The sequence below is a fragment of the Bidens hawaiensis genome, unplaced genomic scaffold (assembly GCF_021521415.1).
Source record: "Bidens hawaiensis isolate Kalapana, Puna unplaced genomic scaffold, B.hawaiensis_p1.1 tig00022895_1, whole genome shotgun sequence".
Classification (NCBI taxonomy): Eukaryota; Viridiplantae; Streptophyta; class Magnoliopsida; order Asterales; family Asteraceae; genus Bidens; species Bidens hawaiensis.
The window spans coordinates 362501-388150 of record NW_027493581.1 but is presented as its reverse complement, the minus strand read 5'-3'; positions in this window follow the sequence as shown (position 1 = coordinate 388150).

Sequence of the window (25650 nt, the reverse complement as noted above, 5' to 3'; positions counted from 1 at the left end):
ATAATGATAATGTTGATGATTAGGGTTTTAGGTTATGTATATAGCCTAAGCCTAAGGGCTTTAGGCCCATAATCGTTTCAAGCCCAATAACCACCTTAGCATTATCTTTCCCCTAGTATTATTAAATTTGATTAAATAACAAAACACGACACACATCTAAATTAAATTCCTATTATTTTATTTAAATAAATCTCAAAACGAGGATGATACATGTTTTCATCATTACCCATTCTTGTTCATAGTATTTTGTGCTCAAATGCTAAATCAAGATATAACTTTATGGTTTATTGATAGAATGTGTTGATTTACTGCAGTTTTGAGTGAGTGATGATTATTCAATCCTTGAATCTTTTCATGATGGTGACTTTAAGGTATGGCAGAGTATTCGAGTTAAAGGGGAGTGAAGTTGCTGATTGTGTGTACAAGATAGATGCTGATATAGATTGGAGACATACATCTAATGCCAAGGGGGAGTTTGTTGGTACATTTTCTTCATGGCGTTATATGTATAAAGACACACGTAAAGACCAACTGAGAGCGACAAAGACTAAAAGTTAAACGAACTCCAGCAATTGTCAAGGGGGAGTTTGTTAGTACATGGAATGTGACAAGTGCTGGGAGCTAACCGACGAGTCGCTTTGTCGATGTAAAAGATAACGAATGTGAGTCAAATGGAATGCTTATAAGAGATCACATCCATTTGTTAAGTTAGTTAGGCCAAGTGTATTGTGGATAACGAATGTGGAAGCTTGTGACTGATCAAAGAACGAATGTGTGCTACAGTTTACAAATGAATGCATGTTGACTTAACGAATGGGTGGGCAAGCCTAGCGAATGAGCAGACAAGCTAAAGGTTAAAGAATGGGAATCAATCAAGTAATGAATGAGGAGTAGTATTAATGAATGTGTGATTTAATATAAATAGGTTGAGTTAGTTACAGTTTGTTAGAAGTTAGGCAGTTACACACACATAGTTCATTCATTCTTACGAAACACATATTGTAACGAACCTCTGCCAAAATTGATAATCGAGCTTCAACGAGTTATTATTTACATATCATGTTCATACTCGGTCGTTTTCGTTCACCGAAACGCACCGAAACTAACTCCGTATGTTTTCAGTTTCGTAGACCAATATCGAGTTATCCGATCCTCATCAGGAAAAACAACAAAAAGAAAGGTAATATATTTCTAACAAAAAACCACAAACAACCTCAGTCAAAACCAAACCAAAACAAACCCTAATACTATCACTAAAACACTAAACCAACCCAAAACCTTATCCTACCTGATTACCTTTTCACGGGTAGAATTCAGCATTGGTCTTTTATCAGCAGACCCTAACGAATTGGAATGCATTCTTTCGATTTGAATTTACTTTGATGCCTACAACTCGCAAAACCTAGGTTGCCTCTAGAATTTAGGGAGATAATTTTTCTCTTTAACAACGAGGTGAGGAAAAAGTGGCACCAAGAGGAACAAAGGCCATCATTTTGTGGGATTTCTAAAAGTGCTTTGAAAAGACAAGCGAAAAGATATGAACGATGTTTGGGTTGCAGAAATTGGTCTCACGAAGAAAGATGTAGAGTAAGTCGAACCCAATCCCAATATGAATATACCAAACTAATGAGGGTGGGGGCTATTAGGCTAAAAGCCGAACGATCTATTAGAGTTGGAAGTTATGTTCAAAACAGGGTTGAGGAAGAATTGATCCACATCTTGGAAAAAGTTGGTCTTGATGATATGACCTTAAAAGAGTCATTAGGATTATTAAACAAACTGCTGATTCACCACACTATGGGACGAAGAATGAAGCAAGAACAAGAAAAAGAAGACAAATTTTGAAGAAGAATCTTGATTAATCGTACCCCTTCGAAAAACACATTTGCCAAAATACCAGAAAAAACCTATCACCCACATCAAAACCCTTTGGGAATATACTATCTTTTGACGTATGTAGAACTTCACAAAGTGGGTGGACAATTGATCTCTCGACAAACATAGTCTTTGTAAGTTGTATATTGGCTAAGAGTGTTTATACATACAACATTACATGTATGTCCAGATTTAAGGTCGAGTGTGTGTGAACATTGAGCACGTGACGTTTTGCATAAAAAGAAGCTCATAAAAGAAAATCATAGTTTTAAATATCACTACATATACTAACATGTTTTACTCTTTTGAATTACCGGAACTTTCGGAAATTTCTCAGGATGTTTGGCTTCGGTCGACATGTCGTTAGAAGAATTTGTTCAAAGCTTGTTGTAGGACAAGCAAGGTTCAAGTGTGGGGAGATTTGATGTATATATATTTATGCATCTTTTCGGTACTAAATATCTCCAAATAAGCGCAATATCGGATATTATATTAGAAAAAATAACCATTAATGTTTATAATTTCTATCTCTAGGTAAATATAACCTTAAAGAATAAAACAAGCTAATATACGAAGAAAAACAGTAAAAACATACTCAACACACCCCTTGGTGAATCAAGGCATGACCATGTCAAGAACATACGAAGAAAAGACAAAATTCAGGAAGTCAAAACATGGGCATGTTAATCCCAACACACCCCATATTAGCAAGACAAGAGGAAAAGGCAAATTAGAAGATTTTGAAACTCAACATGGCCATGTTTACCTCAACACACCCCATGTTGAAAGAATAAGAGAAAAAGACAAATTTGGACTTTTCTGAAGTCACCACGGCCTTTTTTAGACTCACCACGGTCGTGTTCTCCTGTTGTACCATCTCACAACGAGCAATTAAGACAATAAGACAAAAAGTTAACGCGGGCAATGCCCATGTCAACATGGCGTTGTTCAGACAAAATTTCCTACTGTACTTTATTTCAACACTATCAGACAAAAACTGATCAACTCGATCATGCCCAGCTTAACACGGGCCATGTTGAGTCCCCAGATCAGCCTATAAATTGAATGCTTATTTTTCACATTCAACACACATTCAATAGCATTAAACCCACGCCAACAACCTCCTTTCTCCACCATTAATAAGTGAATTATTTCCATCCATCCATCCTTTGAAGATTAAAGAGATTAAGCTCTTGGAAGAAGTCATTAGCATCAAATATTAGTCATCCAAATTTGTTAGATTGTTCTAATTTGATCATGTTTGTATCTATTACTTTGATGTATAACATTATGCTTACTATTGGCTAAACTTTCATAGTATCATCTTGGTTTATAATGAATCATAATTGAAACTTGATAATGTTGGTTAAATATATGATCGTTTTATAATAAGTAAAGGTTATGTTGCAATTATCACTTGATGAGAAATGTTAAAATACTCTTAAAAGATACACCAAGTTCCAAGCTTGATGATAAGCTGAGAAATTTCTAGTCTTGTGAGGCCTTGGTTATAAACTTTAAAAGAGATACCAAGTACCGAGCTTGATGATAAGCCAGAGAATTGCCATTCTTGTAAGGGATTGGTTGAGGAAAAAACATAAATCCTGATATGAACATTGACCAAATAAAGTGTTACTAGTAATTAATCATCTTAAAATGGAAATGATTGACAATGCTGTGAAAACGGATTGTTGACATTCTTCCATTAAATCTTTTAATTATTTGCCAAATGAGTGTGCAACATAACCTATTTTAAACAACGCTTGGGTGGTTATTACATGAGTTCTATAATTATGCAAGAGTTGTGCGGGTTAATACATGGTAACTCAAGGTTGATCCTTTACAAGTTAACTAATCTTAATTGGTATTTTAAGTATAATACAAGAGTTATTTTTACTAAAATATCAAGGACCATTCACTTAGTAATTTAAGGGGCTGCCTCATCTTTAAAGTAAGTTATCTTATAAATACTTTTAATAAACCACTTGCTTATATAAAATGATGTTTTAGTGGAGATCATGAAGTTATGAATATCTCTTTCTTTAATTATCATGGAATAACATGACTTACGATAAGGTGCTATTCCCACATTTCATCACCATAGAAAGCTTACATCACATGTTTACTAACTAATTGCTAAACCAAGTTAAGAGCAATTTTAACCAAGATGATACACTTTTATCCTTGATCATCTCTATAAAAATATAAAAACCCAAAAATATAGTTTTTAATTTATGCTTTTAAATTCCATTTAAAATTTACTTGTCAAACTAAAACTACTATGATGTTTATTTCTGGTTAATATAAATACGACGATTTAGTCGTAAAAGTCAAACAATTGTGTCCGTGAATCAATACTTGGTTCTTACCAATACTATACTACATATACGATAGGTATACTTGCATATTTGTGTGTTGTTTAGTTAAAATAATGATCACTTTCATAAATTTTAAACTCGAAATTGTGGGAAACAAACCTTTTGAAAAACTTAACACTTTTTCTATACCATCTCGCACACACCAGTATCAGAGTAGTGTTCTTAATCTTGCTCTTTGTTTCAACCGGTTTCTCTCGATTCGCCGATTTATCATCTTCATCTGATCATTTTCTTTGATCATTTTTTTTGTTTATTTGGGAATTGATTGTTCTTTGATCAATTCCGTTAATTTGATTCAATCTCTTCTGAGATTTCATCTATTTTTAATCCATTTTCATCATTTTAGAAATTTTGACCGTTCAAATCTTGTCAAAAGTTCACAACATGTCATATTCTTATGTAAACTCCGAATCCCGGGAATCCTACTGTTGGTAATCACATCCATAATTTCACCAAAAATTTAAAACCAAAAAATTCGTTTTATTTAAAACAAGTTCAGAGTGAATAAACAGCGGAAATTCACGTGCATCAAAAATTCCCAAAACCGGGAAGACGTACAAAACAATAAACAGTGGAAAAGATAAGTATTTAAAATCCCAAAACTGAATATAAAGAAAAGTGTTTTTTTTTTTATTTTAAAGTTCTCGTCTAGAAATGCCTTCAACTCTCTGAGTAGCATCCAGCACGTCCAAGCGATAACATCCACTCCTTAGCCTGAAAGTCAAACTAACATACACATAGAGTTAGCTTGAGTTAAGTGAGTTCACGTTTTAGTAAACAAAATTCAAAATTCGTTTCAAAAGTTATATATATAAAACAGTATAGATAATAATGGGCAAATGAATAATTAAATAAATAAATAAATATAAAAATAATCACTAAATAATCTATCCACGGTCAAACATGCGTACACGGGCCTCTTCACCACGAGTCAAAACTCGAGTAATATATTTGACCCGGACGCGGTAAGATATAAGCACGTGACACGAGCCTCTCTACCATGAGTCAAACCTGAGTAATATATTTGACTCGGTCACGACTTACAAAGCTAAACACGTGATGCAGGCCTCTCCACCACAAGTAAAACCCGAGTAATATATTTGACCGATCACGGCTTAGCAAACGACGGGCCTCTCCACCATGAGATTTAAAAACCCAAGTAATTTATTTGACCCGACCATAATCACCATGCACACGCACACGCACATCAATAAGCTTACTCACCTAATTCTTAGTCCCAAGGAACTAAATAATATCAACATTCATAGGCTATAAGGTACTATGTATAAGTCGTTCTTGTAAACCAATATAAGTAAGTCTACTCGTAGTCAATTGATACTAGGCCGAATAAGATTCTTGAGCCTAGACCACAAGTAATGTATATATATCACTTTAAGGAATTTAAGACCCAAGGCACGTCTAAAATATACTAAGGCGTAAAATAAGTTCACACCTAGTTTCATAAATGCATAAATAATAATAAGGTTATGCAACGCCATCCAAATAGTTTTAAACGAGTAAAATTGAGTAATGTTTGTAATAAGGTGTGTATGCCAGCCCAAAACGTAAAAAGAGTTAAAAAGGGGCATCATGAACTCCCTTTACACGATTCACGCAAATACCAACGAGTTAGAGAACCTCTAAGCCAAACCACAAATCACAAGCCTGTCGGATTGCACACAAAGATTACTAACTAAACCTTACCGACTCGCTTATCCTACGAGGCGTTCTAACACGATTTGATTGACCCAAGGCCATAAACATACAAGTTCTAATTACGTCAGCCCCTGCGGCCTCATATTTACCAAGACCACCCTTAGTTAATTCCGTGGACAAAGGATTCCCAAACTACCCCCAAAAGTTATTAATTGTATCGAATACGCGCGTTAATGAGTTTCTTATGCACTTAGCAACCAACTCAGCCCCGTGTGAACCAAATTAAGTATATTTACAGCCAACAAGTTCACACGATACTACACGATTTGAATGGGTCGGCAATTCGTTTGTACAATGCATAAACAACCAATTAAACACGAATTTGCATTGTACCGACCCGCTTGAGCAACCGACAACCAATTCAGCCCCAGTAACATAAAAATATAGTTTTTCACAGCCCGTAAATCCTTCCGAGGCTACAAAATCTGAATTGGTTGTTAATCACTTCAAACAGCGCGCTAGACGCAACAATCAACAAACTAGACAACGGAAATCCTAGTTTTCAATCCAACGACAATTGACTAATCAAACGAGCTTCAATGCTCATGATACTAAAGTATGACATATGTGACATACCTAGGAAGATGATGGAGCAAACACTTCACTTAAAACAGCACCGAAAGGAAAAAATTGGACAGCTACCGGTTAAGCCTAAAACGAACGTATCGATCAATAACGAGTACAAATGCAGATTTTAGCATGCGACGATGTATTTTATTACATTGGAAAATCATAGTTATAAATTATGAAATTCTTACCAGAGTTGTATAAATGTCTCTGGTTTATAAGATATTTTTATTATATTTTTCTAGTGCACATAAAAATCATAAAAATTCCTCCAACACTGAAAGGTACGTGCAGCTATTTCAGTGGGCGGAAAAATTGTTTTATTTGTTTAAAAATCATTACTAAAACAAATTAAACTATTCCAATTGGTTTGTAATCCAAAATCAAAATATGAAGTTCCAGAAGTGGAACCAACGAATTTGGGCTTTTCAAAAAAGAGTTATGATGTCGGGAAGACAGACCAGAATCCGTCACCCCGCAATAGCTTTGACACACGATCTTATAAAATCTTAAAAACCATTCAAATCTCATCCAAAAATTACATATTATACCTTTCTGGAAACTAGACTCAAAGTAGAACATCATGGAAACAAGTATCGATCAAAAACATTAAAATTTCATCGAGTTACAGACCAAACAATAAAGGAGTACGAATCTGTCAGAAACTGTTATAATCAAAACTCAACCCTAACGTGTTCAACAAAGGGTTTAATGGTGAAAAAGAGTTATATTATGATAGAACCGACCTTAAATTAGACTTGGAGAGCTGGAACTCGGTTGGAGCTGCACGAAAAACTAGGTGGGGTCTGTGGGATTGGCGCCGATCAGAATAGAGCAAAGGGGAAAGGGTTTTAGGTTTTTAATTATAATAATCTTACATTCTAGCCCCCGAACTTGTTAATTGATATAAATTGTGTCAAAATTTGAACAACATGGCTTACAGGAACGACTAGGAGGTCCTTTAGGATGCCGGAACGAGTCTAGGTTATAATACAAGCTTTGTAAGGCATAAACCCTTTTTAACGAAAATTTAAGGCGTTACAAGTCTACCCCTCATAAAATGGGATTCATCCCCGAATCCCGCTATACAAGAACGAGCGAAGGTTGAGACAACTCCTCATCATCAGATTATACGCAAGACTGATATAAGTGAAACCTCCACTGAATGATAGCGTACTACATCCTAGTCAAACTATTACACACAAAAGCTTTCGAGGGGAAGAGAAATAAACGGGAGAATTTAACGAATGAGAGGAACTTTAACGTTATTAACACGAGTATTAGCCAAGTCCTATCCCTACAAAGACAGAACTCTAACACAGTCAAGCACAAGTAGCATTTAGAACATGGAAGGTAATGGTAAATGGCTAATAATGTTGAACAAGTGTTATTAGTTGTTTACGTTATCCGCCCGTCCTAAGCACCCCCTGCCCCTAACCATATTAGCATCCCATCTAACACGTAAGCGATTATGCATATAATGAAATCCTAAAACTTATATTGATGATTAAACAAATAAGAATAACCTATTGGCGTGCAGCTACTCATGGTTGACATTTCTAGTCCTTTCTTTTAAAGTTCGAGTCCTAGCATTCGAGAGTGTTCGGATCCCTCGAACCTGGCTCTAATACCAACTTGTAAGACCCCGAATCCCGGGAATCCTACAGTTGGTAATCACATCCACAATTTCACCAAAAAGTTAAAACCAAACAATTTGTTTTATTTAAAACAAGTTCAGAGTGAATAAACAGCGGAAATTCATGAGTATCAAAAATTCCCTAAACTGGGAAGAAATACAAAACAATGAACAGTGGAAAAGTTAAGTATTTAAAATCCCAAAACCGAATATAAAGCAAAGTGTTTGTTTTATTTTAAAGTTCTCGTCAAGAAATGCCTTCAACTCTCCGAGTAGCATCCAGCATGTCCAAGCGGTAACATCCACTCCTTAACTTGAAAGTCAAACTAACATACACACAAAGTCAGCTTGAGCTGAGTGAGTTCACGTTTTAGTAAACAACATTCATAATTCGTTTCAAAAGTTATAGATATAAAACAGTATAGATAATAATGGGAACATGAATAAATAAGTATAAAAATAATCACCAAATAATCTATCCACGGTCGAACACGCTTACACGGGCCTCTCCACCACGAGTCAAAACTTGAGTAATATATTTGACCCGGACGCGGTAAGACATAAGCATGTGACATGAGCCTCTCCACCACGAGTCAAACCCGAGTAATATATTTGACTCGGTCACGGCTAACAAACCTAAACACATGATATGGGTCCCTCCACCACGAGTAAAACCTGAGGAATATATTCAACCCAATCAAGGTTTAGCAAACGACGGGCCTCTCCACCACGGGATTTAAAAACCCGATTAATATATTTGACCCGCCTAAATGATGATTACGCCACACAGGCCTCTCCACCACGGGATTTAATAACCCGAGTAATATATTTGACCCGACCATAATCACTAAGCACACGCACATCAATAAGCCTACTCACATAATTCTTAGTCCCCAGGAACTAAATAATATTAACATTCATAGGCTATAAGGTAATATGTATAAGTCGTTCCCGTAAACCAATATAAGTAAGTCTACTCGTACTCAATTGATACTTGGCCTAATAAGATTCTTGAGCCTAGACCATAATTAATGTATATATATCACCTTAAGGAATTTAAAACCCAAGGCACATCTAAAATATACTAAGTCATAAAATATAGTTCACACCTAGTTTCATAAATGCACAAATAATAATAAGGCTATGCAACGCCATCCAAATAGTTTTAAACGAGTAAAATCAATTAATGCTTGTAATAAAGTGTATATGTCAGGCCAAAACGTAAACAGAGGTAAAAAGGGGCATCATGAACTCACCTGACATGAGTCACGCAAATACCAACGAGTTAGAGAACCTCTAAGCCAATCGACAAATCACAAGCCTAAAGGATTTCACACAAAGATTACTAACTAAACCGTACCGATTCGCTTATCCTTCGAGGCGTTCTAACACGATTTGATTGACCCAAGGCCACAACCATACAAGTTCTAATTAAATCAGCCCCCGAGGCCTCATATTTACCAAAATCACCCTTACTTAATTCCGGGGACAAACGATTCCCAAACTACCCCCGAAAGTTATTAATTGTATCGAATACGCACGTTAACGAGTTTCTTATGCACTTAGCATCCAACTCAGCCCCGTGTGAGCCAAATTAAGTATATTAACAGCCAACAAGTTCACATGACATTACACGATTTGAATGGGTCGGCAATTCGTTTGTACAACGTATAAACAACCAATTAAACACGAATTTGCGTTGTACCGACCCGCTTAAGCAACCAACAAACAATTCAGCCCCATTAACATAAAAATATAGTTTTTCACAGCCCGTAAATCCTTCCGAGGCTACAAAATCTTAATTGGTTGTTAATCCCCTCAAACAGCGTGCTAGATGCAACAATCAACAAACTAGACAACCGAAATCTTAGTTTTCAATCCAACAACAATTGACTAATCAAATGAGCTTCAATGCTCATTATACTAAAGTATGACATATATGACATACCTAGGAATATGATGGAGCAAACATTTCACTTAAAACATCCCCGAAAGGACAAAATTGGACAGCCACCGATTAAGCCTAAAACGAACGTATCGATCAATAACGAGTATAAATGCATATTTTAGCATGCGACGATGTATTTTATTACATTGGAAAATCATAGGAATAAATTATGAAATTCTTACCAAAGTTGTATAAATGTCTCAGGTTTATAAGATATTTTTATTATATTTTTCTAGTGCATATAAAAATCATAAAAATTTGTAACGCCCGTAAATTTCATTAATCGGCTCAATCGTTTATAAATGTTCGTTTAAAAGACGGGGTTTCATATTTCTAATGTTGAGCCTTGTAATACGTTTCAAAAGTCCGTTTATCCATCATTTTGCTTGAAACATCGCATCTTACAACTTAAAGCGTTAGATTAGAATGTAGCACCCGACATTTTCATTTAAACGACATGCACGTTGTAGAGTTTGTATGTTTATCGGATTTGATCTGGCATTCTTCGGGGACCTCCTTGTCATCCTCTTAAGTTAAATTATTTTACCTTTCATCCAAGTTATCACGTTTTTCAAGTTAAAGAGGTCTAAGTGTAACATTATTATAATATACCCTAACCTCCTTCCTTCTCCCTCCTCACTACCGATCGGCAGCAGCTCCAAGCCGCCCACCTCGATTTTTGTGCAGCTCCGGCCATGTCCAGCCATCCCGAGTCTAATCCAAGGTCGGTTTTATGATTCCCCATGTCTTTTACACCTTAATTGATCATATTAACGCGTTTATTGGTCGTTAAGGTTGAGTTTTGATTATAACAATTTCTGACATATTCGTACTCGTTTATTGTAGGGCCTGCAACTTGATGATAATCCATTGTTATTGATCGATTCTCCTTTCCATGATGTTCTACATTGAGTCTAGTTTCCAGAAAGGTATAATACATAATTTTTGGACGAGATTTGAATACTTTTTATGATTTTATAAGATCGAGTGTCAAAGCTGATGCGGGATGACGGATTCTGGTCTATCTTCCCGACATCCTAACCCTTTTTTGACAAGTCTAAATTGGTTGGTTCCACTTCTCGAAGTTAATATTTTGAGTTAGGAACCAAACCCAATTGGAATCGTTTAATTTGGCTGAGTAATGAATTTTATAAAAATAAAACCATTTTGTTGCGCGCTGAAATAGCTGCACATACCTTTCTGTGTTGGAGGAATTTTTATGATTTTTGTGTCCACTAGAAAAATATAATAAAAATATTTTTATAAACTTAAGATATTTATGCAACACTGGTAAAAATTTAATAATTTAATTCCATGGTTTTCCTATGTAATAAAATACATCTTTGCATGCTAAAATCTGCATGTTATATTCGTTATTGATCGATAAGTTCGTTTTAGGCTTAACCGGTGGCTGCCCTTTCTCGCATCTTTCAGGGCTGTTATAATGAAGTTCGTGCTCCGTCATCTTCTTAGGTATGTCTAGTGTAATATACTTTAGTAACATGAGTTTTGGCATTCGTTAGATTGGTCAACTGTTGATAAAGTGAAAGCTAGGTTTCGGTTGTCTAGTTTGTCAATTGTTGGGTCTAGCGCGTTGTTTGAGGGAATTAACAACCAATTCGGATGTTGTAGCCTCGGTATGATTTGTTGGCTGTGAAAAACTATATTTTTATGCTATTGGGCTGAATTGGTTGTCGGTTACTCAAACGGGTCGGTACGGCGCAAATTCGCGTTTATTGGTAATTTGTGCATTGTGCTTGCGAATTACCGACCCATCCAACTCGTGTAGCGTCGTGTGGACTTGTTGGCTGTGATTTTACTAAATTTGGTCCACACGGGGCTGAGTCGGTATCTAAGTGCATAAACAACCCGTTAACGCGCGTATTCGGTAAAATCAACAACTTTCGGGGGTAAAGTGGGAACCCTTTGTCCCCGGGATTAACTAACGGTGGTTTTGATAAATACATGGCCTCGGGGGCTGAGGTAATTGAATTTGGTAATTTCAAGGCTTTAGGTCAATCAAATCATGTTAGAACGTCTCGTAGGGTAAACGAGTCGGTACGTTTAGTTAGTAATCTTTGTGTGCAATCCGACATGCTTGTAAACTGTGGATTGGCTTTGAAGTTCTCAAACTCTTTGGTGTTTGTGTGGCTTGTTTCAGGTGAGTTCATGATGCCCTTTTTACTCTTTTCAAGTTTTGGGCTAGCATGCACACCGTAATACAATTTTATACGATTTTACTCGTTTCAACTATTTGGATGGTATTACATGGCCTTATTCATATTTGTGCATTTATGAAACTATTTGTGAACTATATTTTATGCCTTAGGATATTGTAGACTCGTTTATGGTCTTATATTCCTTAAGTTTATACATATTAATGGTGGTCTAGGCTCGAGGTTGCTATTAGGCCTAGTACTAATTCCTAGTATTAAACGATTTTTCCTAATGAAACGTTTAAACTATTTTATATAGGCTTGCTAGTATATAGTTGGCCTTGGAATGTTATAGTATATATATATATATATAAAAATTATTGTATGGCCTATATTTGGCGAATGTTGTAGTCGTCTCGACTACTAAATGTTGCGTATACCTACTTTGTGTTTGCATGCGCTGAATGTTACGTGTTTGTGTTGTACGTTTTCTAAGCCCTGAATGTTATTATTGAATGGTGATCTTGGCCGGGCCAAACTATACGACTCAGGTTCTTAAATCCTGTGGCGGGCCCTGAAAAGCCCGTGAGGGGGGAGGCTCGTGTGGCATAATCATCATCGGAATGTTACTTGTTTGGGTTGTACGTGTGCTCGGCCTTGAATGTTATTATTGAATGTTATATATATATTTATATATATAGGAATGCGCATATAGAGATGTTCATACGTAAGGATGATTATTTATTCAATGTGATGACCTAACTGATGTATTTTCGTTTACAGTTTTAAAACTGTTGGAATGATTATTAAGACTTTTGTTATAAATATATGAATGTACATAGGTGTCTAAGTACGAATACTTAGTGTTGATGATGGCCTAATTTTTCGTATCCCGTATTACATTTTAGACTTTTGGAATGTTTTATAATCCCGTTTTTATATTTAAATCCTTGGAATGTTTTATAATCCCGTTTTTATATTTAAATTCTTGGAATGTTTTATAATCCCGTTTTTATATTTAAACCCTTGGAATGTTCTATAATCCCGTTTTTATATTTAAACTCTTGGAATGTTTTATAATCCTGTTTTTATATTTAAACCCTTGGAATGTTTTATAATCCCGTTTTTATATTTAAACCCTTGGAATGATTTATTTAAATGTCTATTATTAAAACTTGAACTCACTCAGCTCAAGCTGACTTTATGTGTATGTTAGATTGACTTTCAGGCTGAGGATTGGAGATTACCGCTTGGACGTGCTAGAGACTACTCGGACGGTTGAAGGCACATCTAGTCGAATAATTAATAACGCAAACTGTTGCTTTTAATTTATTACTATAAGTATTTAAATTTTGGTTTTTGGGCACTTTTCCTGGTTTTTGGGAATTTTGATGTTTATTATTCCGCTGTTTAATTACTCTGAACTGATTTTAATAAGATGAAATGGTTTGATTTTAAATTTTTGAGAATTTTTTGATATGATTACCAACTGTAGGATTCCCGAGGTTCGGGGGCTTACAAAATTCCTCCAACACTGAAAGGTACGTGTAGCTATTTCAGTGCGCGGAAAAATGGTTTTATTTGTTTAAAAATCATTACTAAACCAAATTAAACTATTCTAATTGGGTTGTAATCCAAACTCAAAATATGAAGTTCCAGAAGTGGAACCAACCAATTTGGACTTTTCAAAAAACAGTTATGATGTCGGGAAGACATACTAGAATCCGTCACCCCGCATCAGCTTTGACACACGATCTAATAAATTCTTAAAAACCATTCAAATCTCATCCAAAAATTACATATGATACCTTTATGGAAACTAGACTCAAAGTAGAACATCATGGAATCAAGAATTGATCAAAAACAATAAAATTTCATTGAGTTACAGACCAAACAATAAAGGAGTACGAATCTGTCAGAAACTGTTATAATCAAAATTCAACCCTAACGTGTTCAACAAAGGGTTTAATGGTGAAAAAGAGTTATATTATGATAGAAACGACCTTGAATTAGACTTGGGAGGGCTGGAACTCGGTTGGATCTGCACGAAAAACGAGGTGGGGTCTGTGGGATTGGCGCCGATCAGAAGAGAGCAAAGGGGAAAGGGTTTTAGGTTTTTAATTATAATAATCTTACATTCTAGCCCCCCGAACTTGTTAATTGATATAAGTTGTGTCAAAAGTTGAACAACATGGCTTATAGGAATGACTAGGAGGTCCTTTAGGATGCCAGAACAAGTCTCGGTTAAAATACAAGCTTTGTAAGGCATAAACCCTTTTTAACAAAAATTTACGGGCGTTACAAGTCTACCCTACAAAGACAGAACTCTAACACAGTTAAGCATAAGTAGCGTTTAGAACATGGAAGGTAATGGTAAACAGCTAATAACGTTGAACAAGTGTTATTAGTTGTTTACTTTATCCGCCCGTCCTAAGCACCCCCTGCCCCTAACCATATTAGCATCCCATCTAACACGTAAGCAATTATGCATATAATGAAATCCTAAAACTTATAAGGATGATTAAACAAATAAGAATTACCTCTTGGCGTGCAGCACTCGTGGTTGACATTTGTAGTCCTTTCTTTTACAGTTCGATTCCAAGCATTCGAGAGTGTTCGGATCCCTTGAACCTGGCTCTAATACCAACTTGTAAGACCCCGAATCCCGGGAATCCTACAGTTGGTAATCACATCCACAATTTCATCAAAAATTTAAAACCAAACAATTCGTTTTATTTAAAATAAGTTCAGAGTGAATAAACAGCGGAAATTCATGAGTATCAAAAATTCCCATAACCGGGAAGAAATACAAAACAATAAACCGTGGAAAAGTTAAGTATTTAAAATCCCAAAACCGAATACAATGTAAAGTGTTTGTTTTATTTTAAAGTTCTCGTCTAAAAATGCCTTCAACGAGAGAATTTAACGAATGAGAGGAACTTTAACGTTATTAATAGGGGTGAGCAGAAAACCGAATTAACCGAATCGAAACCAAATTAACCGAAAAAACCGCACCGAAAAAACCAAACCGAAGCATTAACCGACGGTTAATTTTTTGCTTTTTGGAAAAACCGAACCGAACCGATTGATGATGATAAAGATTATCAAGATGATGAGGAATGGACTAAATATTTAAGATAAATAAATAAAATGATGAATGAAGAGAGGGACTAAACTTTTAATACTTTTTAATTGTTAAACTCTATTTAGCAACTTTGTATTCGTATAGTTCTACGTAACACGTGTCTATTTTTGTTTTTTGAATTCAATATATATGTGGACTGTGGTACTCTAACACGATGTTATACAAGCTTAAAATATGCATTTTCATTTTTTAATTTATTTTTTTGCAATGTCAAGACATAATTGACAAAAAACCGAAAATAACCGAACCAAAACCGAAATTAACCGAAAAACCGAAAACCGAAAAACCGAAAAGCCGAAAACCGAACGGTTTGCATATTCAAATAATCGATTACTTAGGTTTCGGTTTAGGTTTCACCTAATAATCGAACCGTGCTCAGCCCTATTTATTAACACGAGTATTAGCCAAGTCCTATCCCTACAAAGACAGAACTCTAACACAATCAAGCACAATTAGAATTTAGAACATGGAAGGTAATGGTAAACGGCTAATAACGTGGAACAAGTGTTATTAGTTGTTTACTTTATCCGCCCGTCCTAAGCACCCCCTGCCTCTAACCATATTAGCATCCCATCTAACACGTAAGCGATTATGCATATAATGAAATCCTAAAACTTATATGGATGATTAAACAAATAAGAATTACCTCTTGGCGTGCAGGTACTCACGGTTGACATTTCTAGTCCTTTCTTTTACAGTTCGAGTCCAAGCATTCGAGAGTGTTCGGATTCCTTGAACCTAGCTATAATACCAACTTGTAAGACCTCGAATACCAGGAATCCTATAGTTGGTAATCACATCCACAATTTCACCAAAAATTTAAAACCAAACAATTCGTTTTATTTAAAACAAGTTTAGAGTGAATAAACAGCGAAAATTCATGAGTATCAAAAATTCCCAAAACCGGGAAGAAATACAAAACAATAAACAGTGGAAAAGTTAGTATTTAAAATCCCAAAACCGAATACAAAGTAAAGTGTTTGTTTTATTTTAAAGTTCTCATCTAGAAATGCCTTCAACTCTCCGAGTAGCATCCAGCAAGTCCAAGCGGTAACATCCACTCCTTAACCTGAAAGTCAAACTAACATACACACAAAGTCAGCTTGAGCTGAGTGAGTTCACGTTTTAGTAAACAACATTCATAATTCGTTTCAAAAGTTATAGATATAACACAGTATAGATAATAATGGGAAAATGAATAAATAAATAAATATAAAAATAATCACCTAATAATCTATCCACTGTCGAACACGCGTACACGGGGCCTCTCCACCACGAGTCAAAACTTGAGTAATATATTTGACCCGGACGCGGTAATACATAAGCACGTGACACGAGCCTCTCCACCACGAGTCAAACCCGAGTAATATATTTGACTCGGTCACGGCTTACAAACCTAAATACATGATACGGGTCCCTCCACCACGAGTAAAACCCGAGTAATATATTTGACCCGATCACGGTTTAGCAAAAGACGGGCCTCTCCACCACGGGATTTAAAAACCCGATTAATATATTTGACCCGCCTAAATGATGATTATGCCACACGGGCCTCTCCACCACGGGATTTAAAAACCCGAGTAATATATTTGACCCGACCATATTCACCAAGCACATGCACATCAATAAGCCTACTCACATAATTCTTAGTCCCAAGGAACTAAATAATATCAACATTCATAGGCTATAAGGTAATATGTATAAGTCGTTCCCGTAAACCAATATAAGTAAGTCTACTCGTACTCAATTGATACTTGGCCTAATAAGATTCTTGAGCCTAGACCACAAGTAATGTATATATATATCACCTTAAGGAATTTAAGACCCAAGGCACATCTAAAATATACTAGGTCATAAAATATAGTTCACACCTAGTTTAATAAATACACAAATAATAATAAGGCTATGCAACGCCATCCAAATAGTTTTAAACGAGTAAAATCAAGTAATGCTTGTAACAAAGTGTGTATGTCAGGCCAAAACGTAAAAAGAGGTAAAAAGGGGCATCATGAACTCACCTGACATGAGTCACGCAAATACCAACGAGTTAGAGAACCTCTAAGCCAATCCACAAATCACAAGCCTTTCGGATTGCACACAAAGATTACTAACTAAACCGTACCGACTCGCTTAGCCTTCGAGGCGTTCTAACATGATTTGATTGACCCAAGGCCAATACCGTACAAGTTCTAATTAAATCAGCCCCTGAGGCCTCATATTTACCAAAATCACCCTTAGTTAATTCCGGGGACAAAGGATTCCCAAACTACCCACGAAAGTTATTAATTGTATCGAATACACGCGTTAACGAGTTGCTAATGCACTTAGCATCCAACTCAGCCCCGTGTGAACCAAATTAAGTATATTAATAGCCAACAAGTTCACATGACACTACAAGATTTGAATGGGTCGACAATTCGTTTGTACAACGCATAAACAACCAATAAAACACGAATTTGCGTTGTACCGATCCGCTTGAGCAACCGACAACCAATTAATCTATCACAAGATTTTTACAAATGTACAAAAAATATCACAACAAAAATTAAGTGAATGATTTAATTTATTGTTTATTTAACAACAAATCTTAAAATGAGTAATGACATGTGAAACCTTTAATAACATTAGAAATGAAATTCTTAAATCAAGAGTATAGATTTTAAGAAGGTTAAATGAAGATTTTGATCATTCGAGTTTGGTTAGAAGAGGAACTTATGAAATTTAATGAGAAGTTCATATAAATTTGTAGCATTGCAATTGTGAATTTGAGATAAGGTAAATTCAGTGAATTTGAGATGAGGTAAATTCAAATTACAAGGTTAAAATATTAAAATAAATGTTAAATAGTAATTGAAACATTAATGGAAATGCGAAAATTTATGTATTTTAACAAATTGTTAATAGATTAAATTGGGTAGCGGATATTCTCGATTCACCGAGATAATCCTATTCCAAATAACTCTTCAACATTATCTATAATATACGGTGGATCATTGGAGTATCCACGAATTGCTAGGAATCTTCCTATTTCCGCAATCGTTATATATAATATGAAATAAGTAAATTGAATCATCCATGATTTATCATGGAAATTTAAATAAATAAAGAATATTAAATTAATAGTGAAAAAAAATAGGATGTGAAATAATATAATAAAATAAAATAAAACACGAGGTTAGAAATGAATGAATCACCATGACTATTCCAACAACCTAGCGAAGTTATCGTAAAAAATTTATAATTCTCAAGATATATTAAAAGAATCGAAGTAAGGTGTTGAAATATCTGCGTACCACTGTGTAATTTCAACTAAGTAACGAAATTTAATAAAAAAATGAAAATGGATCCTTAAGATACCTACGAACCACCATATGTTTTCAACAAGAATAGTAAAAATGTCAATAAATAAGATGAGTGATTAAGTTATCCATAGATCACCACGGAAATTCAATTAAGAAGGAAAAAATTCAATTTGATAATAAAAATTAAATTAAGTGATGGAAGATTTAATTTAATAGCAGAAAATAAATTTAAATGACGAAAAAATTAATTTAATAATGAAATTCTAATGATTCAGTTTCAACAATAAAGACATATAAGATGGAAGGTAAGTTAAGAAAAATGAGAAGTAACACGAGATTAACAAAAGCATAAAGTACTAACATGCTAATAGTTAAAGTTGAGGGTAAAATTGAAACGTGTTTGATAGTTTGAAAAATAAAATAAAATGAATGAGAGAAAACCATTTAAATAGTATAACTAAATGATAGCTGCATAAAACTTGTGATAACTATGTGTTTATAACTGAAGGATTGTGTTAGATTATGGAAATTAAAATACTTTGATTAAAGTAAAGTGAATAAATCAAATCCTGAAATTCTGATTAAGTAAAATCAAGTGAATAAATGAATATACGAAGTTTCTTCGATGAGTTGGGATTTTCATGAGTCTTACATGGCATTTTATTGTCCCGACTAAATAATGCGACATAAAATTTGCGAATTGGGCCTCCTATGAGCATTCCATGCCATTATAAATGGCACAATTGAAATAACATAACATCAATTTGTGATTTGATCTTCCCATGAACGTTACATGGCATTTCAAATGGCCCAACAAATAAACGAATTATCAAAACAATTGAGTTGGACAGCCCATGAGCTCTCCATGGCATTTTAACTAATCCTACTAAATAACGAATTAACAAATTCAAATATTAGTAGTTGAAGCATCTCGTGAACCACCACAGATGGTAACGCTTCAACAAAATATCATAATCAAAACAGGTTGAGAAAATGAATAGTTAGAGTATCCATGGATCCCCAATTAAACCTTTTAAAAATAATAATAATTAAATAATTTGGAATTTCAAATTTATCCACGAAATCACCATGAACTAGGTTTGATAATTTAAGGAAGGTAACCGTTACATTGGTTATGTTGACCACTTAAAGTTCCGGTCGTATGACATTTGTTCCGCTTTGGCCTATAATATCGAGTATTGTGGTCGGGTTATCCTCCAGTAAAGGAATATTATCTTCCCTTTGATTCTTGGAATCGTTTTGCAAAGGCCCAGCTCACAATTCTCTCCCCCTTCCAGTTATTACGAGAACTTGTCATTCTCCCTTACTTTAAGGCGAAGGAGTAAAATAAATAAGGGAATTCGTAAGAAATTTCCCATAATTAAAAAAATAAAAAAAAAACTAGTAAAAATTTAAGAGAGAAAATATTTTGAGAGTGAGGCGTTTCCTCAGAGTTTGTGTTTGCGTGTACATGAAATAAAATAAATAAACATTAAATAAGATGTAAACCATTTAAATAAACATGTAAGGCCACACATAAGCACGTATATGGTCCTAAGCATGCTACTAGGAAATTTCTAATGCCTTATCTTATAACTTTCGGCTCTGATACCAATCTGTCACACCCCAACCTACGACGGAATATGCCAGGACGCGAACTGTTGGTTCACGGCTCACTAGTCAGTAACATAACAATGTTAGTGACAGTATCTAAATTACTTTATAAAATTCAAATCAAGTACGCAAGTCTCAAACAATTACAAATAAGACCAAAACAAATAATCAAAAACAATCAAATAAGTATCTTTTTATTTAGTAAGCTAAAGCCAAACTAAACTAAGTTCTTCAACCTCCTCAATCATCCAAGATAAACATCCTGTAATATGCATAAAAATTGGTTTATCAACAGCACATGTTGAGCAAGTAATCACCAGATTTTTAATACAATAGATATAATACACACATGCATACGCACGCACGCACGCACACACACACACACACACACATATATATATAATAAGAAAACCAATATTGTAAGTATCAACAATTAAACAATAAGCAAGTAAGTGTTGTCAGTTGGCCATTGCCTTGCGAATCGGGCTCTGGCTACTATGAAAAATCAATGAGTTATTCTAGAATCAATGATGGACCTCTCCGAATGCTAGAATTAAACAAATAAGCAAGTAAGCAATAAAAAATAAGCATTTAATTGATCAACAACACAATATTAATGATTTGCTAGTTTTTGAAAATATGTAATATGAAAGTATTAATAAGTATGCATAAAGTCCCCAAAAATGTATTAAAAGCAATAAAATAGGGGAGTGATTATGTAGCATTTCGGATTTTTCATATTCTTAATCGTATTCGTTTACCCGACTTGAGAATATAATTAGCATATTTTGTATTGATAAAAACTTGTATTTGTTGGTATTTAACTTGGTTTAACTTATAATTTTATAACTTTCAATCATGCCAATAGTCCTTAACAACTCTCAAAATTCCTTAAAATGGCTTAAAAGTGCATTTTTGGAACTTCAGGGACCAAAAGTGACAAAACGAAATAGGCTGAACCTCCCTCCACGCCGCATCACGCGAGGAGGAAGGCTCAACCTGGCTGCGTGGCGCAGTCATGCCCTCAGATTAGTTTTTTTTGTTTATTTTGGTCAAATCTCGTGTTTAATGCTAAATCGCTTATTTATGGACCGAATCTCGTGTTTTAAGCTCCAAGAAAACCCTCCTAGACTTGGTACATGTCCATATACGTTGGCCCCTTCTTCAAAAATGAATATTGTCTTTTATTTCGTTGATTTGGTCATAAAATGAGATATTATTGTTTAAACGAGTCTTTTGACTAAAATTAGCGTTATTTTACCTTTCCTACATAAAACGAGGCCATAATAACCTTCAACCTCCTTTCCAAAACCCTAATTGTTACTGTAGTAGTTGCCATCCTCAAAGAAATCACGAATTCCTCTTCTTTATTATCATATTCTTCAAGTTTAATCAAATTTTTTCAAGACTAGTTGACTTTGGTGTTCAAGGCATCTTTGGCCACGATTTTCTCATATTTCTATTCATCTCCGGGGTAAGCTATCTTCTTCACTATTGTAGCTTTTTATCTGTAGAACAAAAGCCCTTAATCAATTTTGCCGATTGAAAGAGTCTCGGTGGTCAATTTGATCCCGGCCCGTTTAAGGGCATAATAGTCAACTTTTTTAACTATTCGATTACTTAACCTTTTGGTCAAAACTAGCGTTCGAGCCAGAAGAATTTTTTGTTCCTCATTAAATTTTGAGTGTACTGGTCAGAACCTAACTTCCGACTTGGAGTTCAGATTCTGAGCAGTACCAGCTCGCTTAATTCTTTAAAATCTCATAACTTAAGTTTTACAAATCCGTTTAACCTGATTCCAATTGCGTTGTTCTCAGATTTAATTCTAGTCTATTGTCTCTAAGTTTTAGGTTCATTTGGGTTAACTCAGTCAGCGCGCTAAAAGTTGGTTTCTCGTATATTCTTATTATTATTCTGTAATCTCGTCTAAGTTATAAGGTGAGAAGTCTTTCCCCACATTTTACTGATTTTTAAACGTTTTGGGGACTTATGCGTACTTATTCTTATTTTCATATTATATATTATACATACTAGCATACTGTGAATGTTGTGTGTATAATATATAATGTGATTAAATGACTACTTGATACTTGTCTAGGTGTTTTATTTTATCGCATTCGGAGAGGTTCATCATAATCACATTATAGTATGATTATACGACTGTCATAGTAGCCATAGCCCATGTTCGTGAGGCATGGTCAACTGACACCCTTTATTTGCTGTGGTCTGATTGATTTATACTCACAATATTAGTTTTGCTCTTTTATTAATATATATCATTATTGTATCAAAACTGGTTACTTTTCTCACTCAACCTTGTGTTGACAAATCTATGTTATTTTGTACACATATGCAGGTCATCAATTGATTTGAAGCTAAGGTGAAGAAACACTTATAGAAACCTTAGTTAATAAAAGACTTTTTTTTTATTTTTATTTTATAATGATTGTTCAATTTGAATTGTTTTGTCATGACATAAAATTTGTGTGCTTGATTGAAATTTTGAAATAAATAAATTAATTAGTTCTTGTCATATTTAAATTGTATGATAGTACCTTGTGAGCTGTGAACCAACGGTTCACACCCCGGCATTTCCTCCTTAGGTTGGGGTGTGATAGATTACTCACCTTAATGATTGGTGAGCTAAACAATAAAATATGTATAATAAACAAATCCTGATATTTTAACGCGCTGACTGATCCGATATGAACTGACCAGTAACTTTTATACTTTAAACTAGAATAAAAAACAAGAATATAGCCGCTGGAATCAGATCAAACGGATGTGCAGAACTCATGTTAAGAGGCTTTTAATATTTAAGCGAGTTGGTGTTGTTCAGACTATGAACTTTGAGTGTGGAGTAGGGTTCTGACTAGTACACTCAAAATTTCAAAAACAAAAACATAAAATTCTTCTGGCCCCGAAAGCTAGTTTTGACAACAAGATAGAGAAATCGAATAGTCAAAGGATTTGACTATTTTGCCCTTAAACGGGCCGGGATCAAATTGACCACCGAGACTCCCTCGTTCGTAGGAATTGATTGAGGGCTTTTGTTTATGAGATGAAAATACATGTTTTATCATAATACAACTTACCCAGAAAGATTAAGGAACAAGGAGATAAACAAGATTAAAGAGTCTTGAAGCTTGAAAGTCAATGGAGGCTTGAAGAACTTGAATAATCTTGAACAAACCGACAATGGAGAAGGGGAATTTCATGGGATATGGGGAGGATGGCTGGAAATAAGTAGTTTTTAGAGTTTAAAGATGTGTTTTGATTAAATATTGAGAATTATAATGCATTTATGAAGTAATCAACTCGATTAGAAAACAAAATAAGCAATTAATTACAAAATCAAGCTAAATAACTTCAAGATTTTGGCCATGACAACAAGAAAACGAATTTTGGACTTATTATGACATTATAAGATGTAACTTGGGGCATGAGTTTTTTTATTTTTGGCAAAAATAGTCCATGTACTTCTATAAATGTGATTTTTAGCCGTTTTAAGCGATTTTAAGGGTTTTTAAGAGTTGTTTAACAAATTTGCAAGGTAAGTGAATATAAATTAAGTTTAACCAAGCTAATTGCTAATAAATTTAAGATTTTATAAATAAGAAAGATTTGAATTACATTCCCGAGTCGGGTAAACGAATATGAATTCAAATACGAAAAATCCGAAAATGTTACAGTCACCATCATAAGATGGTGTCATGTAACATCCCTAAAACATTCCTACCATTTTTTCTAATTTTCAAAGTCAAGGAACCATTTGTTCATTCTTTCAAACTTAAAGTATAGAGTCTAATATGTATTTTGGCAAAACTTGAATGAGACGGGCCGTCTCATTATTAGACGGTTCGTATCATATCAAACCCAGTAACAAGGTTTTCTAGACGAAACGGGGTGCCTCATGCACCGTAATTATTAGACAGGGCCGCCGCAATTATGAGACAGACCATCTCATAATTAGACGGTCGGTCTAATCAAGTCATATAGCATCAGATGTAAAAATCGTTTGCATTGTGGCTATACACAATTGCTGACTCATATATCACATCTCAGCCTATAAATAGCAGCTATAACACGTCCATTTCATGCAACAATCATCAAAAAAACAATCTCTCAATTAAAATCTAGCTAGTATAGTGTTTAAGTGGTTTCAAGGATGTTTAAGCAAGAACAAGTTGAAAGAGTAGGTTCTGTCTGAGTTCAAGTTCTGATCAAGCATTCCAGAGGTGTTAGGAGCATTCACAAATCATTCCTAGGTTCTGAATTAGCTTGGAAGTAAGGTAGGCATGTTTAACACTCGTTTAAGTTCGGTTATTATGTTTAAGCGGGTATCCAAGCTATTATCAATCAAACCTCAGTTAAAATAGTTTACAGAAGTAGTGTAATGTTTTCATTCATGTTCATGTTCATATAGCACTTAAACAATTGCTTGAAAGTTGTTAAACTGATTTTTGCCCTTAACGGGCAAAACATATAGATTAGACGATTGTCTAATCATTATACGGTCTGTCTCATCTTCAGTTTTGATACGGGTCAAAATAGTTTTTAAACATCCTGTCACAATTATATGAACCGTTTCATTTTGATACAGTCTGTCTCAAATCAAACTCAATCAACAGGTCAAACAACATTATACGGACCGTCTCATCATGATACGGCCCGCCTCATAACAAAATTTAATATTTTAAAAATAATAAAGTTTTAAACCTTAAAATCAAGTCAGTCTTTATAAATGAGGTTTAAAACGATATAACCAGGCCAGTATGGTCTGTAGTTGGATCAAGAAACACCATCCAGGTATTTATACAAACCTATTTATTTATAGGTTAACATCCTTCATACAAGAACGTTTTCAAATGAAATCACCACATCATGCAGACAAGACAATCACAGGTGAATACGTTAAACATTTACTATAACATTCGTTAGTTTTCAAACTGAAAACCTGACCCATTTTAAATTTTCGGTTTTGTTTATAAATATATATATATATATATATATATATATATATATATATATATTAAGTTAATTTATTGTATTTTATTGATACGCGTTTTGGACGTCTCGGTCATTATTAGTTTATTATTATAATTTCATGATAATGTAAGGGCTATTTTGTTAATATGCCATTCGCTCTAATGTAAGATACGTTCATTACCCCATAATGAATGTATCACATTCGTATAATGTAAGATCATTCGTTAACCAAGAGTAACGAATGAGATAACGAATGTAGGGCCATTCGCTTATTATATTATATAACGAATGAAAGATTCATTCGTTTGGTTTTAATTTAACGAA